We start from the raw sequence: 21118 nt of genomic DNA on the forward strand, positions 1-21118 counted from the left end.
CAACATGGTGAAACCTCATTTGTGCTAAAAATACAAAAATAAGCCTGGCATGGTGGCACACGCCTGTAATCCCAGCTACTTGGGAGGCTGAGGCAGGATAATTGCTTGAATCAGGGAGACAGAGGTTGTGGTGAGCCGAGATCACACCATTGCACTGCAGCCTTGGTGGCAAGGTGAGACTCTGTCTCAAAAAAAAAAAAAAAAAAAAAAAGAGGCACAATTTTAAATAGACATTTCTCTAAAGAGGACATACAGGCAAATAGACATTTGAAACATCACTGATCATCAGAGAAATGCAAGTCAAAACTACAGTGAGATATCATCTCATCCCAGCTAAAGTGACTTTTATCTAAAATACAGGCAATAACAATTGCCAGCAAGGATGTGGAGAAAAGGAAACCCTCGTACACTGTTAGTGGAATTGTAAATTAGTACAACCAGTATGAAGCACAGTTTGGAGGTTTCTCAAAAAAGCCAACCATAGAGATAAGGTATGAGCCAGAAAAATCATTATATTTAAGAGATATCCATACACTCATGTTTGTTGGAGCACTGTTAATAGACAAGATGTGGAAGCAACCTAAGGGTCCCTCAACAGATGAATGGATAAAGAAAATGTGGTACATATACACAATGTAGTACTATTTAGCCATAAAAACAGATTCTGTCATTTGCAACAACATAGTTGGAACTAGAGATCATTATGCTAAGTGAAATAAGCCAGGCACAGAAAGACAAACATTGCGTGTTCTCAGTTATTCCTGGTATTTGAAAATCAGAACATTTGAATTCCTGGCCATGGAGAGTAGAATGACGGTTACCAAAGACTGGGAAGAGTGGTTGCGGGGCTGGGGCAAAGGAGGTGCAGACAGTTAATGGGTGCAAAAATAATAGAAAGATTGAATAATACTTTATTTTTTTTATTTTTTATTTTTTTTTTAGAAAGATAACAGCTCTTTCTTACCAGGGAAGCAGGCGTGCACACACGTGGACCGCGCTCCTCGGAGCTGACCAGGCCCTTGTCTTCTCCCGTTTGTCAGAGGTGAGTCCTGGTACCCGACATAGGAACTTGGTGGCCACTGGGGAGGCTCTGATAGTTTGGCCTCTGCTGCTTCCTGGCTCAGGGCTTGCTCCTCTCAAATAACCTGCCCGACACCACGTGCCTTGAGATCCCCTGAGGAGGGGGAGCGCTGACCCAGCCTCCTCATGGCACGCTGCCCTCCCGCGCTCGGGACTTCACCTGCTTCCTGGCTTGCCGTGGTCAGTGTCAGTATTTACTCCACTGATTGGCACATTCAGTTCTGAAGGAATGCAAAGTGCGTGGGTGCTCTAGCGACACTGTTCGCACTGTTTGTAAAACGAGATAGCGTTTTAGACTAAATTCGTGTCCAAACTAACACGCAAGAGCAGGCCCCAGCTGCAGCTCCTGGATCCATCAGGTCAGGGAGCAGCTCTACCGGAAGAGCCGGTAAGTCCTAGGCAGGCGCCCGTCCTTGCTCGACAGGGCGGTCTGGATGTGCTCATAAGTAGGCAGGTTGGTCAAGTCGCCCAGGCGGCCACTGCCGGCTTCCGTTGGAGCATCTTAGAAGCAGTTCTCTTCACGGTTTCCGGCTTTACGTTGCGGATGAGTGTGCACAGCTTCTGTGGCAGCTTTCTGGAGCGAGTGACCAGCATCTGCCTCCCCACATCCTCGAAGACCACAGGCCTGGACTCCAGGTTCGTCATAAGCATGGACGTCAGCTGCGCCTGGGCTCACTCCAGCTCCATCGCGTCCAGGGTTCCGCCCATTAAAATAAATCCCTTCGTGCTGATTTTTACGATTTCTCGAACATGTCTCGGGTGGGCGCTGGCATGGATGCACAGGAGGCCAGTGTCCTCTTAGCTGAGGTGGTAGGAGGTTGCGTTAAACATCCAGTGGTGCCTACTGAGCACGTTGAGTGGAGCCTGGAGAATATGCACTTGCCGAGGCCGCCAGCCGAGAAGGAGCCGCCTCCGCCCATCATCATGTTCAGCACAGCGAAGGGATGAAGTCCTCCTCCAGGAAGGAGGCGCTCTCAAGTCCGACGCTGGTGTGTGAGCTCGGGGATGGGGGTTGGGCCCAGGCTGACGTCTCTTTCTAGCGTGGCAATCCCCACAGCGTACTGGGCCACGGATCTGTCAACATCCACGGCCTCTGCGCTCCTCCAGGCCGCCTGGACCCAGCCTCAGACTCCCGAGTAGCTGGGACTACAGGCACGCTCCACTGCGTCTGGCTAATTTTTGTATTTTGAGTAGAGATGGGGTTTCACCATGTTGACCAGGCTGAGCTGGAACTCCTGACCTCAGATGATCTGCCCACATCAGCCTCCCAAAGTGCTGGAATTACAGGCATGAGCCACCATGCCCGGCCTGAAATATATTTTAAGTGAATATAGAATTTTATAGTTTGCCAGTTCTTTCAGCACTGTAAGGATGTCATTGTGTTTTCTGGCTTCCATGGCTTATGATGAAAAGTTGGCCATTACCTTTATTATTATTCCTTGAAGGTAATGAGTCTATAGTTGATTTTATAATTTTTCTTTGTCATCAGTTCTTCGTAAGTTTACTTTTGGAAAATGCATAGAATATGAAAAGATCATCGTGAATAAATTCTAGCTCAACTTCTTCTTGTGTGAGGTCTGGCATTATTCTAATTTCTCTTATCTCCAAGGTAAAACCAAAACTGAATCTCAAACTGAAAGTTTTGGGTGTTTACAAGTGCCCCTACTATTTTGGCAGTTCCTGAATTCCAATTTTTGTCTTTCCAGCCAAATGAGTCTTTTGCTCTCTTTACTTAACATTTTATCCTCTAATTAACTGTGTTTTGCTTATATTCACAATAACTTGCCCTGGGCATATGCAGTTTAAGAATCAGTAAATGACTCGAAATTGCTGGAAGACTATTAGGCTGCATTCTCTATACAGTATTTTTCTTTTCTCCAAGATTTTGACTCCTCAAATCATGGTTGCTTTGGCAGCCTTGAGCTCCAATTTTTGTCTACAAAACCCACAGAGACTGCCACGGGCTCTAAAATGTTGTTTTCTGTTTGACATTTATGTCCAGTGTAGTGAATGAGCAAATGCACCCAGAGGAAATGTAAATCTCACCTCAATGTGTTTCTTCTCTACAGAAACTGTGCCCATCAAGACCTGGCTGCCTTGATTGCTTTATAATATCTGCAGACTGGTTTTTGTTTGTTTGTTTGTTTAGATGGAGTCTCTCGCACTGTTACCCAGGCAGGAATGCAATGGCACCATCTCGGATCACTGCAACAGCTGCCTCCTGGGTTCAAGAGATTCTCTTGCCTCAGCCTCCCAAGTAGCTGGGATTACAGGCGCCCGCTACCACACCCGGCTAATTTTGTATTTTTAGTAGAGATAGGGTTTCTCCATGTTGGTCAGGCTGATCTTGAACTCCTGACCTCAGGTGATCTGCCTGCCTCGGCCTCCCAAAGTGCTGGGATTACAGGCATGAGCCACCATGCCTGGCTTGCAAACAGGCTTTTAAAACTTTTAGTCTTATTTTTACAGCTCGTGTTAGTAAGATTGTTAGTCTGATACATTCAGTCATAGAGGCAGAAATATCCATAACAAAATTTAAAGGCCAAACAACATTTGGGTATCTGTGTGTGTGCGTGCGCACACACACACATACACACTCCCTACATGAGTTAATTATGAAACATATCATGGAATAGACTTTGAGGCAAATTTACTCATATTTAGGTGGATACTTGGGACTTTTATGGAACTTAATTGCTAAATGTAAAGTATAGAACTGAGAATGTCATGTCAAAGTCATCTATTACAGGAGTTGTATGCGCTACTTTTAAAAAATATTTGTTATTCCTCCTTGTGAATTTGCTTCATTCTTCCACTTTTTAATGCAAGCCATCTGTCTTTGTTTGTGTGGCTGTAAAGTAATGTATGATACTGATTTATATATATATATATATAAAGCTTCATTTGGCTTATTTTTCTTCCAGCTGGAAAGTTCAAGACTGGGCACTGGTGAGGGCCTCAGCTCCTTCCACTCATGGTGGCAGAAGTCAAAGGGAAGCCAGCATATGCAGGTATCACATGGTGAGAGAGGAACAAGAGGGAGAGGAGAGAGGTGCCAGGCTCTTTTTAAGAACCAACTTTCAGGAGAACTAATAGAGCAAGAACTCACTCACTACAAAAGGATAACAAGAACTATTTGAGCAAGAACTTGCTCTTTACCGAGAGGATGGCACCAAGACATTCATGAGGGATATGTCCCTATGACCCAAACTCCTTGCATTAGGACATACCTTCAACATTGGGGCTCAAATTTCAACATGAGGTTTGGTAGGACAAACATCCAAACTATAGCAACATCTAATTTCTGATTACTTATACATTTACTTCGCCAAAAGTTGGAGGCAGATTTCAAGTCCATTGACCTCATGTCTACAATACCTATCTCCAGCTGATTGAATTGAGGTCTGTACTCATTTTTAAATAATGTTAATTTGTAATGCTGAGAAGATGTACCAAGCAAGCTTCCTTACACTCCTAATTTAATTATCATCCATATTCTCTTCATTGCTCTCTTGTTTCAATGGATGGATTGTGTCTGCTCCTGCCTGATCGCCAGTGCCTCCATCCTCTCAAATACTTAACTATGGTACTTCAACAGTTTTCTTTTGTCTCTACTTCCTCAATTTTCCATCTCAATTGAATCATTTAAATGGGATATTTGACCTTATTTATGTGGTTAATAATTAATAATAACCTTGTTTTTCTCATCTCGAAGAATAAGTAATATATAAATTTAAGAAACTTCAAACATCTTTTTACTTCTCCATCTAGATACTGCATCCATTTATCTTGAAGTCTTTACGGCAATACTGCTGAAAGTATTGTCTATACCTACATTCTCTCATTTTCTCTAGAATCTACCTCATTTAGAATTTGCCCTGTCCAATTCACTGAAACTGCCCATGTCAAGGTCACCAATGATAGTCTCTAATTATTAATAAATGTGGTGATCATTTAATTTGATCTATCAGCTGCACTTAATCATTCCTATTTGGAACCCTTTTTCACTTGCTCCCAAGACATTTCATTCACTAGTATCTCTCCTATGATAATCCTGACCTTTTTTTTCTTAGTCTTTTGCTGCTTTTTTCTCAAATCCACAGTGAAATAGTGGTGTACACTGGAGCTAATCATTGGAATATTTTTATATTCACACTCACCATATGTGAACCCCAATCTTATATCTTCAGATTTGTATTCTGAAGATGTCTACCTTCTACCTCTCCCTAATTCCCAGACTCACTTATCCAAGTGCCTACTGACATTTCTACTGAAACATCTAATAAGCATCTCAGATTTAACAGATCCAAAAACCTACTTTTTACTTTTCCTTCAAAATGTTCTCTGTAGTTTTCCATAATTCCCTGTGTGAGTTAATAATTCTATTCTTGCATTTTCTCAGGCCAAAAGTTTGGTGTTATTTATATTTCACTCTTTGCCACCATATCCAATCAAAAATAAAATCTTACTACCTCTATTTTGAAATATATTCAAAATTTGACTAGTTATTGCTACTCATGCTATCAATAATCTGGTCCAAACCACTACCATGTATCTAAAGTATTGCAATAGTCTCTTAAGTGGTATCCCTATTATACTCTTGCAGTTCTCCAGTACATTCTCAGCAGAAAAACTGGGGTGAGTTTATTAAAATGTATGTCATATCATGTCTTAATTGTATTTGTCAACTTGGCTGGATTAAGGGATACCTAGACAGCTAGCAAAACATTATTTCTGGACCGGGCACGGTGGCTCAAGCCTGTAATCCCAGCACTTTGGGAGGCCGAGACGGGCGGATCATGAGGTCAGGAGATCGAGACCATCCTGGTTAACACGGTGAAACCCCGTCTCTACTAAAAAAATATGAAAAACTAGCCGGGCGAGGTGGCGGGTGCCTGTAGTCCCAGCTACTCAGGAGGCTGAGGCAGGAGAATGGCGTAAACCCAGGAGGCAGAGCTTACAGTGAGCTGAGATCCGGCCACTGCACTCCAGCCTGGGCGACAGAGTGAGACTCCGTCTCAAAAAAAAAAAAGAAAAAAAAAAATTTTTTTCTAGATGTTTCTGTGATGGAGTTTCTAGAAGAGATTAGCATTTGAATCGGTATACTGAGCAAGAAAGATAGATCCTAAACAATGTGTGTGGGCAAAATCCACTCTGTTGAGTGCCTGAATGGAACAATAAAAACTAAGAAAGGGTGAACTCTGTCTCTGTTTTTTGAGCTATGAAATCCATCTTCTCCTGCCCTTGGGCTTCAAGACTCAGGACTTACATCAGCATCCCCCACCTCTACCTCTCTTTAACCTCAGACTGGGAGACATGCCAGCTCCCCGGTTTCCTGTTATATAGGCCTTTGGACTTGAACTGAATTATACTACCAACTTTCTTATTTTATCAGCTTACAGGCAGCATATTATGGGACTTCTCTGCCTTCATAATCATGAAAGCCAATTCTCTTAATAAGTCTCCTCTTTGATTGATTGATAGATAGATAGATAGATAGATAGATAGATAGATAGATAGATAGATGTCAATACATACATACATAGATGAAAGTAAGAAAGAAAAAGAAAGAAGGAAGGAAGGAAGGAAGGAAGGAAGGAAGGAAGGAAGGAAGGAAGGAAGGAAGGTTGGTTGGTTCTATTGGAGACTTCTGACTATTACACATAGAATTAGATTAAAGCCCAAGTCTTTATTACGTTTTGTATCGTCTTGCTCCAAAAATATCTCTTCAACCTCATCAGCAAATATTCTTCCACTTATTCGGTGCATTATAGTAGCACTGCATTCCTTGTTGTCTCTTGATTACATAACAAATATATTAACCTTAGGACCTAGACATTTCTGCTCCTTCTGCCTAGAAATGCTCTTATCCAAATATCTGCATGCTGGCTTCCTTATTATCTTAATATATTTATTGACATCTTGTCAGTGAGACTCTCTGAATGCTCTATAAAACTTCAGCACCCTTGACAACCCATATTGCTCTTTCTGTTGATTTATTATTTCTATGACTATTAACTACAAAAACTTATATTCTCACGGTTGTTGGAATTCTGCCATCAGGGTTCTAGAGTGGTTACATGGTTCTGTTCTGGTGTAGGTTTCTTCCTGGCTTACAGACAGTCCGTTTTTTGCTGTAGGCTCACACAGCCGTGTCTTGGTTGACGCCTGTAGAAAGTGAGAAAGAGCTTTCCCTCTTCCTCTTTTTATAAGGCTGTAAGTCCTATAGGAGTGGGATCTGATCCTGATGACCTCCTTAAACCTTGATTATCTCTTAAAAGTTCTTTTTTAAAATAGATTAATATTGGAAACTTGGGCTTCAACATATGAATTCAGTATACACTTCAGTTCATAATGATCATATATAGTGTATGTAAAAGTAAATCTATTTATCTTGATGATTTTTGCTTTCTTTCTGTAATGTAAGCTACATGAAGTCTTAGATGTTTGTCTGTTTAATTCACTGCTGCATTCTCATTACTAAAAATCGGTCTGGAGCATAGAGTTCAAACATATGTATGCAAATGTGAACTGATACCAAATTACCAGAGCACAGTTTGGCAATATACATTGAAATCATTAAAAAAACTATATTATCTATTGGTAATTTCAGTGTTAGGTACTGATACTAAGGAAATAAGCATTTGCTTAGATTCAGCATTCTTTTCTGAGAAACAAGATTGAAAATAACCTAGTAAACCACATATAATGGATTAGTTCAATGTATTTTAACATTATATGGTAGGATATTATGTGTCAATTAAAAAGATTATGCTGAAGTATATTTAACATCATGGAATAATTATATATTATTATATGTGTAATGAAATATATATTTCAAACATTATTCCATGATACTAAATACTTCAGTATAATCTTTTTGAATTATGAGTGTTTGGGAAAGTATCTTATAAAAGTTTTAAAATACCTGCTTTGTTATTTTTATATTAAGATAATAGAGAAATACTTAAATCTGTAGACAGTGATTTCTCAGGTTTGCTATTAATTGCAAAATATAATTAGGGAAGGATTATTTATATTTTCCAAATTGTTCACAAAAATATGTTGATTCTATAATCATAATGTGTATTAACTAATTTGATATAAGAATCATGCTATAAATTATTAGAAAGAAATAATGAAAAATTCTTAACCTTTGCATTTGGAATGACTTCTATAAAAATGAAAGCAATATGTTTTATAGGTAAAAGTTAAAAAATCACTTTTTTGAAAAAGAAAAATCTAAGAACATTGTCACAGAAAGCAAATCTTGGTCTCAGATCAACTATTACGTTGGTCTGTTTTTTTTTTTTTTTTAGTGAATGCCCTTCCTTTGAGAGAAGATTCTAAAATATTGCTGCACAGAAAAATATTATACAAAACGTAGACAAAAAGGAACTTTAAAAAGATTGTACTGTGAGATGCTTGAAGTTTATACAAACATTCAAATGTACAGTTTTTATAGTCTGGAAATTTAGACTGAAACAGACTGCCAACATTCTAGGTCATCCTGACCCAAACTCTTCCTAGAATCGATTTATACAGATATTCCATTCTATTTCTTATCTATGCTTGAACCGAATGCCAAATCACCTGAAAAAAAAATGCTGTGACAACATAAAAGAAGACGTCAGTAAATGAAATAGATTCACATGCTTGGAGAAAAGACTTAGTACTGTAAAGATGCCAGTTCTTTCAAAATTAATACATAAATTCAATACAAATCCATCCTAAATCTCTTTTCGATTTGTTTGTTTTTTGTGGTTGTGGTTGTTTTATAACTTGACATACTGATTCTAAATTTCATCTCAGAGATTAAATGTATGAAATAGCCAAGGAAATAATGAGAAAAAAAAGAAGTATGGAGAGAGGTTTTCATCATAAATCTTTATTAATGGAAAGTGTGGTGCTGATGGAGGAATAGTCAAATAGATCAATGGAAAGCATGGAGAATATGTGTATATGATAATTTATTATGTAATAAAGGTGACATTTCAAATCAATGAGGAAATATTTGATTATTCATGAAATGACTTCTTGTTTGGAAACAGAAAAAGTGTATTTCCTACATAATGTTAAATACAAAAACAAATTTCTGCAAGATTATATATGGAAATAAACTGTACATTATGAAGCCAAGTATAATAGAATATTTTTCTAATTTTAAGGTAAGAAAACATATTTAAACATTTCATAAAATCTAAGTAAAATTAAATATACAAGTAAGACCAGATAATAGTTTGTTAAAGTTTATGTAGTGAGGTATTTCATGAACAAACTAAATAGACTAAGAATTTATTATGTGAACTGTTTTAAAGGAACTTTTAGCTGTTAATTAATACATCAGCACTAATTGCAATTATACAACAGTTTTGCAGAGATATTTGCTACAATATATAAAGAGCCTTGAAAATTGTGACAACCTTTATATTAGATGCTGTGGTGGGCCAGACCATCAGGAAAGAACTTATTACTCCACTTTTTCTTGGGAATGTCGGCAGCAGAAAGCCCTCTTTGGGAACAGCTATGCTGTATAAATCCTTCTTACCTGAAGTCTTGCTCCCTTCCCTTAAGCACCTCAAAACCAGTAACTAGTAAATGCATTGATAAAAAGATTTAGCCCTTCTACCCCAACTCACGATAAATCTGAAGGAGTATTTCAGCTTACAGTTTCACATGAAGTTCTCTGAGATCACTTTGATCATGCATCAGAGCCCAAATTCTCCCTCTACCCAATTCAGTGCTCTTCCCTGCCACCTTCCTTGATAGTAATCCATCCATCCCCGTAGGGAGACCCCCTGAAACTATTGCTATGGAATAAAAGATGAAATGCTCCTGATTGTTGTAAATACAAAACTACATGCAGGATTGTGTAAAGACAATGCCCGGTTGGACTGCCAGAATGAGCCAACAGCACATGATGTGCTTCCCCCTGCAGAGAGCCTATGAATGGACGTGCAGTCAGGGAGGTTTCACATCACCAAGATTCCTATCCCAGAAAAGTAGGTGTTCATAGCTCTGGGAATGGAATGTGACCCTCGTGGAAAGCCTATAAATGGATGGGGGGGTGGGGGGGCGCCTGTCCATATGGATAAGATAGAGCTATAAACGCCCTTATCTTGCTGCGGCTCTTCTGGGCCTCTTTAGGGTTAAGGCATACTCCCTTCTGAGAATTTCTGGTCTAACCAGTTGTCTAACTTCATGTCCTGTTTCTATGAATTGTTTGGAACCAGCTTTTGCTGCAACTGTTACTGCTGATTAATATCTTGCTAATCATGGGTTATGGAAAGACTGTCTTCCTGTTTTAAGGTTCTGTTAGAAATTAAACTTCAGGTCCTGTTTCTATGAATTGTTTGTAACCAGCTTTTGCCGTAACTGTTACTGCTGTTCCTGTTTTAGGGCTCTGTTAGAAATTACTGATGCACACACTATACTGTAAATTCTTATCTCTGTATACTGTACTTCTGCATACAGATGTTATGTTAAAGAATTACTTCATCCCCATGTGACCATCTTTCACCTCATAATCAAATGACCCTAAATCCCTCACTAAACTACCTCTGCCCTCACTAAACTCAATAATAAATGCTGGCATATCCAGTGCATTGTTGGCACCACAGGACCAGAAGGCGGTGACCCCCCTGGATTCAGCTTTCACTATCTTGTGTGTGTCTATTATTTCTCGACCTGCCAATCTGCCTGGGAGCAAAGAGAGAGCCCCGTTGCATTGCGGACTGCTGGCCAGTTCCCGCAATACATCTCAGAGCTAAATATCTAGGAAATTGAACTACAAGTAGAAAATAAACCCAGACACAGGGAAAAATATACAGGTTCATCGAGAGATTGTTTACAATAAGAAAAAGCTTGAAAACACTTAAATATTCATATATTCATATATGAATATTTGAATATAATATACACACATATATAATATGTATATATACACATATGCATATGACATTGTAATATAATACAACAATTAGATTTACTTGAAAATAATTTGTGATAGCATTGGAAATTTTACTGTTACAATGTTAAATGAAAAAAATAAAATTAACTTTTAGACCAGTAAAACTACTCTGTATCTTGCTCTAATGGAATGTACATGTTATCTATGTCCAAGCCCACAGAGCATACAACATCAAGAAGGAACCCTAATGTAATCTGTGGACTCTGAGTGATGAAGATGTGTCAATGTAGATTCATCAATTATTTAAAAAATTTATCACTCTGGTGGAGAATGTTGATAATAGGGGAGTATATATCTGAGGAGGTATTTGGGATATCTTTGTATCTTCTGCTAAATTGTGCTATGTATCTAAAACTGCTCTAGAAAATAGTCAAAATAAACAAACTAGTTAATTACATTTTTAAAGGTAAGTAACAAAACAATGTATGTAATGTGATTCCTATTATGTAAACACATGCATAGGAATAAAGATAATAAATATACAGTAATTCTTTTTCTCCCTATGCTTCTAAATTTTCTGTTTCCCTAAATGTCACATATAAATTAGAAAAATAGTTTATATTTTTAATAAATCTGTTAAAATGGTGACCCAGAAAGATAATTATTACCTTCAATTTATACAGAGTTTATAACAGTGCAAATCTCAGACTTATTAAAGCAAATCATATCCCATTCACATAGTACTATCAGCAGCAGATTTGAGAGTCAAAGTTAAGTTTTTCAAGTTCAGTAGTCTTCCACTTGATCTTCATACACTGTAGAAGAATCATAACATATTCTAAAGAATCTATTTTATATGTATATATGTATGTGTGTATGTGTATATATATTTGTGTGTATGTGTATATATATTTGTATATATACATATATAAATATATACATATATACATGTATATATTTGTGTGTATATATATGTATATATATTTGTATATATGTGTATATATATACACACACACACATACACTCGGAATGGCTTAATCAACATAAACATGGCCTAAGTTATATACAATATTGTTATTATGATTAAAAAGTTAAAAACATTACATTGAGTTAAAGATTTTTCTTAGATTCAAGATCTTTTAGCAGAAGAACATATATATCTTATATTTAATGTAGAATACCTTTTGCAGAGGACTCCCATATATCAGGATCTGAAAGACACTCACTTAAAAAAGTAAATTCTAACACTGAGAAATTTAACTCTTTACATTTTTATTTTAAAATCATGTTGGACTTAAAGAAGCATTTCAAAGACAGTAAAGAGACTTCCCTTAGTCCCTTCTCCCAGTTCCCCACATATTACATAATCATCTTACATCAATCAAAGCTAAGAAATTAACGTTATTATTAATCAAACTATATGCTTATTCAGATTCCACCAGTTTTTCCACTGACATCTTTTTATCTGTCCAAGGATCTAATCTAGAGTCCTACATTGCATTTCTTTGTCTTATCTTCTTACTCTTTTCTAATATGTTACAGTTCCTAAGTCTTTGTTTTTTTTATGGCCTTGACACTTTTTAAAAACTCTGGTCAATGGTTTTATAGAAAGTGCGTCAATTTGTTTTTTTCTACTGTCTTCTCTAGTTAGATTGAAGTTGTGAATTTGAGCAAAGAACACCACAATGGTGAGGTGCCCCTTAGTGCTTTAGGTAAGGTGTGTGTGACTATAAGTCTTAATACTGATAATATTAACTTTCATCACTTGATTAAAGTGGTGTTTTCCAGGTGTCTCTCTAGTAAAGTTACACTTTTATACTTTGTAAATAATATTTATTTAGGGAGATATTTTGAGACTATGCACATATACTGTTTTAATTAAACACATCCTCTTCTTAATTTGCACAACGATCTCTATGCCTACAGTAATTACGAATATAGTGTTCTAATGATGATATTCTATTTTTCTTTCTTCAAAATTGATTAATTAAAACTCTTCTGTATGAAAGAACTTTCCCTTCTCTTTATTATTTATTTATATCAGTTTGGCATATGAATATTAATTTTATTTTATGAGCAATTATTATATTATGCTACAATTCAACATTATCATTTTTTTTTTGCTGATCAAATTGTTCCAACTTTGGATATTGGGACCCCTTTCAGGTTAATTCTTATGTCTTTCAAAAGGCCCCACTCTTTTTAATTGAAACTTCCTTCTAGGAACACAAAATAACCCAGGTTTAATTTATATTTTTCTTGCATATCCCTAGAATCAACCACTTCTTTAAAGAGTCCCGGTTCCTTGTACGAGAGAATACTATTTAAAAATAAAGATATGTTGAGAGGCATCAAGTTTGTTCACTGCTACTAGGGTATCACTGCCTATAGCTGCTCAGAAGACAAAGCTAGAAAACTTATATATGTATATATACTAACCCATGTTTACACCCACGTGTATCCATCTCTGTGTGTGTGTATCTACATATGTGTATATATTTTATACAGATATCTCTGACTCCACTCCAGGAGCACAGTTGTTTTTTTTTTTTTTTTTCCATTCGCTCTTTGCTTAATTATGACTTCTACCTTAACAATTCTCTTTATCTGTATTTGCCCATTTATTCGGTTCAAGTATAGCTATAAAATAGTTTCAGACTTACTTGCTGACCTGTTTCCTTGTGAGAAGTAGCCTTTCTAATCAGAGTACAGAGTTTGTGTACAGTTATTTTGTTATTAGCTTCACAATATCCAGTCAAAATACTGTTTTCTAAAGTTACTTCGGCAAGCGCTTTTCTTTTCCACTCTCCATATTTAGAGATGTCTTTCATGTGTAACAAGCTTGAATTCATTTGTCACAGTCTACATTCCTTCTCGTTTCCTATATATTCTGGTGAAATTTTTATTTGCATAGAGTAAAATTATCTAATTTTTTGTACAGTTTTATGGGCTTTGGCAAATGCATCGAGTTTTGTCTACTGTCATGATGTCGTACACAAGAATTTCATCACCCCCAAAGTTGCTCTATGCTCCACCCACCCCCAAATCCTGGGAACTAGCAACTCATCCCTTTAATTTTACCTTTTCCAGAATATCATATAAATGGAAACATCATGAAACATGTACCCTTAGGGTTTTGTTTCTCTCACTTATCAAAATGCATTTAAGATTTATTCATGTTGTTGTATAAAACAATACATCATGCTCTTTTAGGTTGCTGAGTCGTATTCTGTTGTATGAGTATACTACCATATATTAATTCACCCATTTAAGAACATCTAGGTTCTTTCAAGTTTTTTGTTGTTATAATAAAGCTGCCTATACAAAAATTGGTGTCTAAGTTTTTGTGTGAAGGTAAGTTTTGAATTCACATGGTCAAAAAACAAACAGTAAAATTGATGGGGTTGAATGGTAAGTGTACATTTAACTTTATAAAACATAACCATGTGCAACTTTGTTATATAAGTAAACTTGTGTCATGGGAGTTTGTTATACAGATTATTTCATCACCCAGGCATTAAGCTTAGTACCTAATAGTTATTTTTCCTGAACCTCTCCCTCTTACCCTCTACCCCCAAGTGGGCCCCAGTGAGTGTGTGTTGTTACTTGAAATAAAAGTTAAATAAAACTGGAAAATATGAGTCACAAGTACAATAATGCTCTCTGAATATTTTGGCCATGATGAAGCAAGAGAACCAAACCATTTAAGAGAATTTTTAAAAAATAATTCACGGAGTTTTCTCAAAGTGGCCATAAGTTCCTAACACCAATGTAGGGAAGTTTCAGTTGCTCTGCATGCTCACTTATTCTTAGTATTGCCAGGTTTTGTTATTGTTTGTTTTGTTTTGCCATTCTGATAGCTTTGTAATGGCATCACACTATAGTTTGAACTTACATTTTTCTAATGATGAATAATATTGTGCATGTTTTAGTATACTCATATGTCATATGTATTCGTCTGTTCTCATGCTGATAATAAAGACATACTCGAGACTTGGTAATTTTTAAAGGAAAGAAGTTTAACTGACTCTAAGTTCCACGTGTCTGAGGAGGTTTCACAATCATGGCAGAAGGCAAAGGGGAAGCAAGACATGTCTTACATGGCAACAGGCAAGAAGAAGTGCTGAGCAAAAGGGGGAAAAGCCCCTTATAAAACCATCAGATCTAGTGAGAACTCACTCACTCTCACAAGAAGAGCATGAGGGTAACTGCCCCCATGATTAAACTCCCTCCCACGGGGTCCCTTCTGTGACATGTGGGGATTATGTGAACTACAATTCAAGATGAGATTTGTGTGGGGACACAGCCAAACCATATCATTATATTTACAATTTCTTTAGTAAAATGTCTTTTCAAATTCTTGACCAATTTTTAACTGTTGTTTATTTTCCTATTGTGAAGCTTTGGGAGTTATTCTGAATAGAAGTCCTTTATCAGATATATAATTTTCAAAAATTTTCTATTGTGACTTGCCTTTTCATTCTCTTAAAAGTATCATTAATAGAACAAATAATTTTAATTTGGTTATCTTTCTTTTTTTTTTTCTGTTATAGGTTGTTCTTTTGCTACACTATACAAAAACCCTTTACCAAAACCGAGACCACACAGATATTCTAGGAATTTTTTGAGAAGTTTTATAGTGTATAAACCATTTTTTAAAAATTCATTCTGAGAACCATTTGAATTCTTTTTAAAGAAACTATAACGCTACTTAAAGGTTTTCCTTCGTTTTGCTTTGTTTTGCATGTAGATTTCCAGCTGTTTCATTGGTGTATGTTAAAAGACTATCCTTTGTCTCTGACTCTTGCTCTCTTCCGGCAGGATTCATGAAGCTGTGGCACATTAACTTGTTAGCCTGCAAACAGGGCTAAAACTCAGACACTCATTATTTTCTGACAACAAAGAGTTCTTATGGCTTGAGATGGACATGCATTTCCTTGTGCTAGGCCTCCAGTAAGTTGGATTTAGTTGATCTAATTAAGACTTGAACTGAGTTTTATGTTTATTGTTGCTATGGTTAGTTTTAGTACACCACAGGCGTTAAAATCTTTAAGGGATTACTTTGTTTAGTGTAGGTGTTGATTTGCCAGAATTTTCCCCCGATTAATTACTCTACTCTGAGGTTTAGGTTTTCCCTTCATACTGTACCTCAGAAATGCTTTGTTTCATGCAAGTAATTCTTTCTTTATTGAACAATTGTTAACCTGATGGTAAAGGTGGGGAATTCAATGTTGTTCTGATAAAATTTAGCTATAAGGTAGATAGGGTGTCCCTGGGTCTCTAGGATATTACTTTAACTACCCAATGAGTTCTCCTTGCCCACTGGCCAGACAGCCGATTTTGTCAAGACAGGGGAATTGCAATAAACAGTTTAATTCACACAGACATCTGGAGTTTTATTATTATTCAAATTAGTCTTCCTGAAAACCAGGGAATGTGGGTTTTTAAGCATAGTTTGGTGGGTAGGGGGTCAGAAAGTGGGGAGTGCTGACTGATAGGATCAGAGATAAAATCATGGTGAGTAGAAGCTGTCCTCTTGCACTGAGTCAGTTCCTGGGTGGAGACCACAAGACTAGATGATCCAGTTTATTGATCTGGGTGTTTCTAGCTGATTCATGGTGTATAGGATCTGCAAAATATCTCAAGCACTGATCTTAGGTTTTATATTAAGGATGTTATCCCCAGGAGCAATTTGGGGAGGTTCAGCATCCTGCAGTCTCCAGCCGCGTGACTCCTAAACCATAATTTCTAATCTTGTGGCTAATTTCTTAGTCCTGCAAAGGCAGCCTAGTTCCCAGGCAGGAAGGCAGTTTGTTTTGGGAAAGGGCTGCTATCGTCTCGGTTTAAAAGTTAAATTATAAACTAAGTTCCACCTCCCACCTCCCCACAAAGTTAGCTTGGCCTATGCCCAGGAATGAACAAGGACAGCTTGGAGATTAGAAGCAAGATTTAGTCAGCTACATCAGACCTTTTTCACTGTCATAATTTTCTCAGTTATAATTTTTGCAAAGGTGGATTCATTACCTCTTTAATGATTCTCTCTCCAGCACAGTTGTGAGCCCAGTCCTTATTTCCCAGGGGTATATGGTTCATGGCCTGTCCCTTTCTCCCAGCTGTAGTGGGTTTTCACCAGTGCCTGAGGACAATTCATTTACTTTGTCTCAGAGATTGTGGCATTTCTTCATTAGGGGAGCTGAGGGAGAATGCCCCCAGAGTTCCTTACTGCTTCTGCATTGGTTTCTGTTCTCCTCTCCTTTGGTTCTCTCTCCCCACACTGCAGAGTTTTTCTGGACTCTCTATATCTTATTTGGCGGGGTATGTGCGCACTAAGAGTTCAGAAATTTGCCAGTCATTTTACTTGAACTCTACAGGAATCCAGGAGCAGACTGCCCAGGTAAGCCAGTGTTCTGGTTTTATGCCATACTCACAGGTGCCTGCCTCTCCTTAGATTTTGGGGCCTGCAGCCTCCATGCTCTGATGTGTTTAAAAAATATACAAGCTTCTGGCAAATCAACATCTACACTAAAACAAACTTCTTGTTTACTTGACTTTTGTTGTTTTCGTTGTAACGTTGAGAATGATAATGTTTCTGGCTCTCTATATACCTGAGCAGAAATTGAGAGTCAATTTAATTCTTTTCTAAAATGTAATTTCAAAAAGCAACTGACTGAAAATTTGTAACCCTTTTGATTTTGAGAGACTCTCAATAATAATTTAGAGTTCTAAATTATGATGATTTTTCTTAATAATTCATTAAGTACAGCTCTGTTGATTTAATGAAACAAGTAAATTCATGAGTCCTTGGAGCATCACAGCCTTGAGAAATTTCCTTAATATTTCTGTGACTCTGTGACTGAATTAGTAAAGCAATAATAAATTTTCCATCTAGTTCCAGCAATATAAAGAAGATTTAAGAACTAAAAGTGTTTTGCTATTTTCAAAAGGTAAATTTTTAAACAAAAATATTTATTCTTACAGATTATTAACTGTACTGCCATGGAAGTTTTATCTAGTATAAGTAATGTCATGACTAACTAAACTAGAACAGAAAAATTGAGGACAACAGATAGATTATTTACAACAAATGACATAAAATAACAGCCCTTAAAAAGTTAAATCATGGTATTTTTACAAAATAAAATTATTTTCTGACCTTTAAAGTACATTTACATTTGAAAAATACAGAAATAATTCTAAAATTAAAGGGGAAAGTTTCTGAATATGGAATATAAACTGTAATCAAAATTAAGCTACAAAAATTTGGGGGAGATTACCTATCCCCTAAAATTGTGTGTGAAATTTCACTGGAAAGACTCCAAAATTTTCTTCATCACCCTGCATATCTGCTTTACAGGCCCCATTCTTATTAGAAGAAATATCACATATTAAGGACAGTTATGAAATGAAGCAGGATGCTCAAAGTTATAAAGAAGCTGACTAAACAACAAACTTGAAAATTGTTTCACAGCAAATGATAAGAGGGCTTAAGGAGTCATTAAAAGAGAGACTTAAGAATAAGTAGGAGGATAATGATGATTACCATTTAATCCTGGATAATAATGCAAAGGTTAGAAGTCATATATAGTAACTTGTAGTATATTATTTTAACGTTTCATTACTGTGATGGAAAGGATCTGACATAGCGATTGATTAGATGCAGGTCACCCCATCAACTCTTCTGTCTAGGTGGGTAAATCTCCTTGGGAAGTTATGGCTGCAGCATGCCTGACTCTGACCCACTGTGTTGAGAAAAACTATCCTGTACCAGATGTGTTTCATTCTGTGTGACCCAGAAATGCTTTGATCTTACAAAACTTTAACTTTGAAGATTAGGCCTGATGTGAAACAAGGAGCCATTATAAGGAATAAATTCCAAAGGCCTAGATACAACTTTAACATACAGATTTAAGAGAAGGAATTATATTTATAGAGAAATATGAAAATTAATTTATTCTCCACAATTGAAGCAATGAACTATTTTTTAATGAATTCAGACCAATGATCTTAATTTATTTTCTGACTGTGAATAATTTCTTTTTTAAAAGGTGTATTTGAATAGCAAAAATTTTTTCAACTCTGAAATAAAGTCTCAATCCTTTTATACAAGGTGTATAAAAAATCTCGTTACAATGTTTTTTCCAAGTTCAACTTTGCCTCATTTTCTTCAACAAAAGTCTACTGCTAAAAATAAATCTGAATACTACTAAACATTCTACTTAGATTTTCTTTTTTATATTATGCTTTATTTTTGTAACACAATATATGAATAAATTAACAATCCAAGAGCATTAATATGCTGAAAATGAAATACAACAGTTTCTGCTCTATTTTCAAACATTTAAAATCAGCAACCAATTATAGTTTAAAATTTTTCTTTTGATGTTTACCAACATATACCACAAAGCATAACCTATCATTTGGCTATAACCCTTGTTTGGTACTTAAATGGGCTGGCATTAATTATTTGTTATTTCTCAATTGTTTATGCTTATTAGAGAAACTCTAAAAAAGGGCCATGCACTTGCTATGACAATTTCCCTAGTCCCGTAAATAGCATACTAATTGACTAATTTGAGATTCTGTCTTTGAGTGTATCTGGTTTACCATGATTCAAACTTCTATTGTTATGAAAAGTTCCTCCAAATGCTTTTAAGATTCTTATTTACAACATAAGTAGTCATTTGCAAAATATCATGATAATCTACATAAAGCTATAAATATAAATAAATAGTTGAAGATATTGTTAAACAATTTTTAATAATAAATGGAAAATGGAATAAACTTTTAGATATGTCCAAAAAGTTGAAAGAGAATTCACATGTTTGACAAAGAAAACATACAATTTAAATATTTCCCTATAGAACTGTTAATAAAGAATTATTAACAAAGAGTTGAGATGTTAGTATTTTTGACATTATTTTTCCCACTTGTAGCTTTCATTTTGGCTTATTTAATGCTGTATTTTTTTCTTGCAGAAATAGCTACCTTAGTCTTTGAACACTGGAATTATCCATCCATTGTGTTTTCTTTTAAATAAGAGCACATTAAGATTCTAGATGGTTAGTTATTTTTTTATTAAAAAGAGATATAAATCAATGAAAATACCGTATTTTTTATGCTAGATACACAATGTGAAAAGTGCCGCCATTTCTTATCAAGTTCAATAGTGGCTTCTGTTTACATATTGTTATATTTTAACTGGATGATAGGCCTTGTACAAACAATATTGTAAAGTCTGTTTTAGTAACATCAGAATTGGTTTATTCTGAGGTGTTTGCTCTAAATATAAAATCTTAGTGGATCTGTAATAATCCTGAATTTGTGTAAGTCTGCATATATCTAAGTTTCATCTTATAAATTAAAGTGAAAACACTAGGGTAATTTATGTATATGTTGACTTAGCATCATACATATGTGTGTTTATATTGATATATGTGTGTGTGTATAATTTTACTCATAAATTAAATATGTGGAACTCTTACAACACACAAGACACTCTCTTTGATAATCCTCTCAGAAACTCTATACATAGGATCATATCTATTAACCTCCATACCAGCACAATTCAGACAGAGAAAAGGAACACTATTAATACTTTTCCTGGGGCAATAGGCAAAATCCAGGATGAATAGTCACCGCACCTAGAGAGTAAACATTTTCCAGACTAACTCATATGAGAATGATTTCTGCAATTACAAATCAGAACACCAAAGTTTAGAGAGACAAAGGAATTTATTCAAGTCACATAACTAATAAGCATATTAGGTAGAATTCAAATTTAAGATATATAATGAGAGAGACTCCTATTGTATCAAATATAAAAATATAGTAGTTTCAGAACAGAAATCATAGCATATTAGCATTGATTAAATGTACATGTGGGGTTGTTTTTGGAATTCTGAGAGATATATGTCCGGAAAGACATACAAGCAAACTGTTAATAGTGGTTACCCAATAAGAATGAGTAGTTGGATATGAGGAAGTTTTCAATTTAGTATGTATAATTTTCTCTATTTTCAATTACCATGAAATCCATCCCCCCATGATCTCCTGACTCAGCCAAAAAGCATGTGTTATTTTACTGAAAGAAAACATGTCAATATTGTTAAACTCTTTAAATAAAAGACA

At 36.0% G+C, this 21118-nt stretch overlaps 1 pseudogene; it reads right to left on the bottom strand.

Annotated features, from left to right (window-relative positions):
* Positions 1 to 1092: 1092 nt before the first annotated feature.
* Positions 1093 to 13821, bottom strand: LOC102132798 (mitochondrial-processing peptidase subunit alpha pseudogene; annotated as a pseudogene).
* Between the last annotated feature and the right edge of the window lie 7297 nt (positions 13822 to 21118).

Source organism: Macaca fascicularis, chromosome 5, assembly GCF_037993035.2.
Source record: "Macaca fascicularis isolate 582-1 chromosome 5, T2T-MFA8v1.1".
NCBI classification, from domain to species: domain Eukaryota; kingdom Metazoa; phylum Chordata; class Mammalia; order Primates; family Cercopithecidae; genus Macaca; species Macaca fascicularis.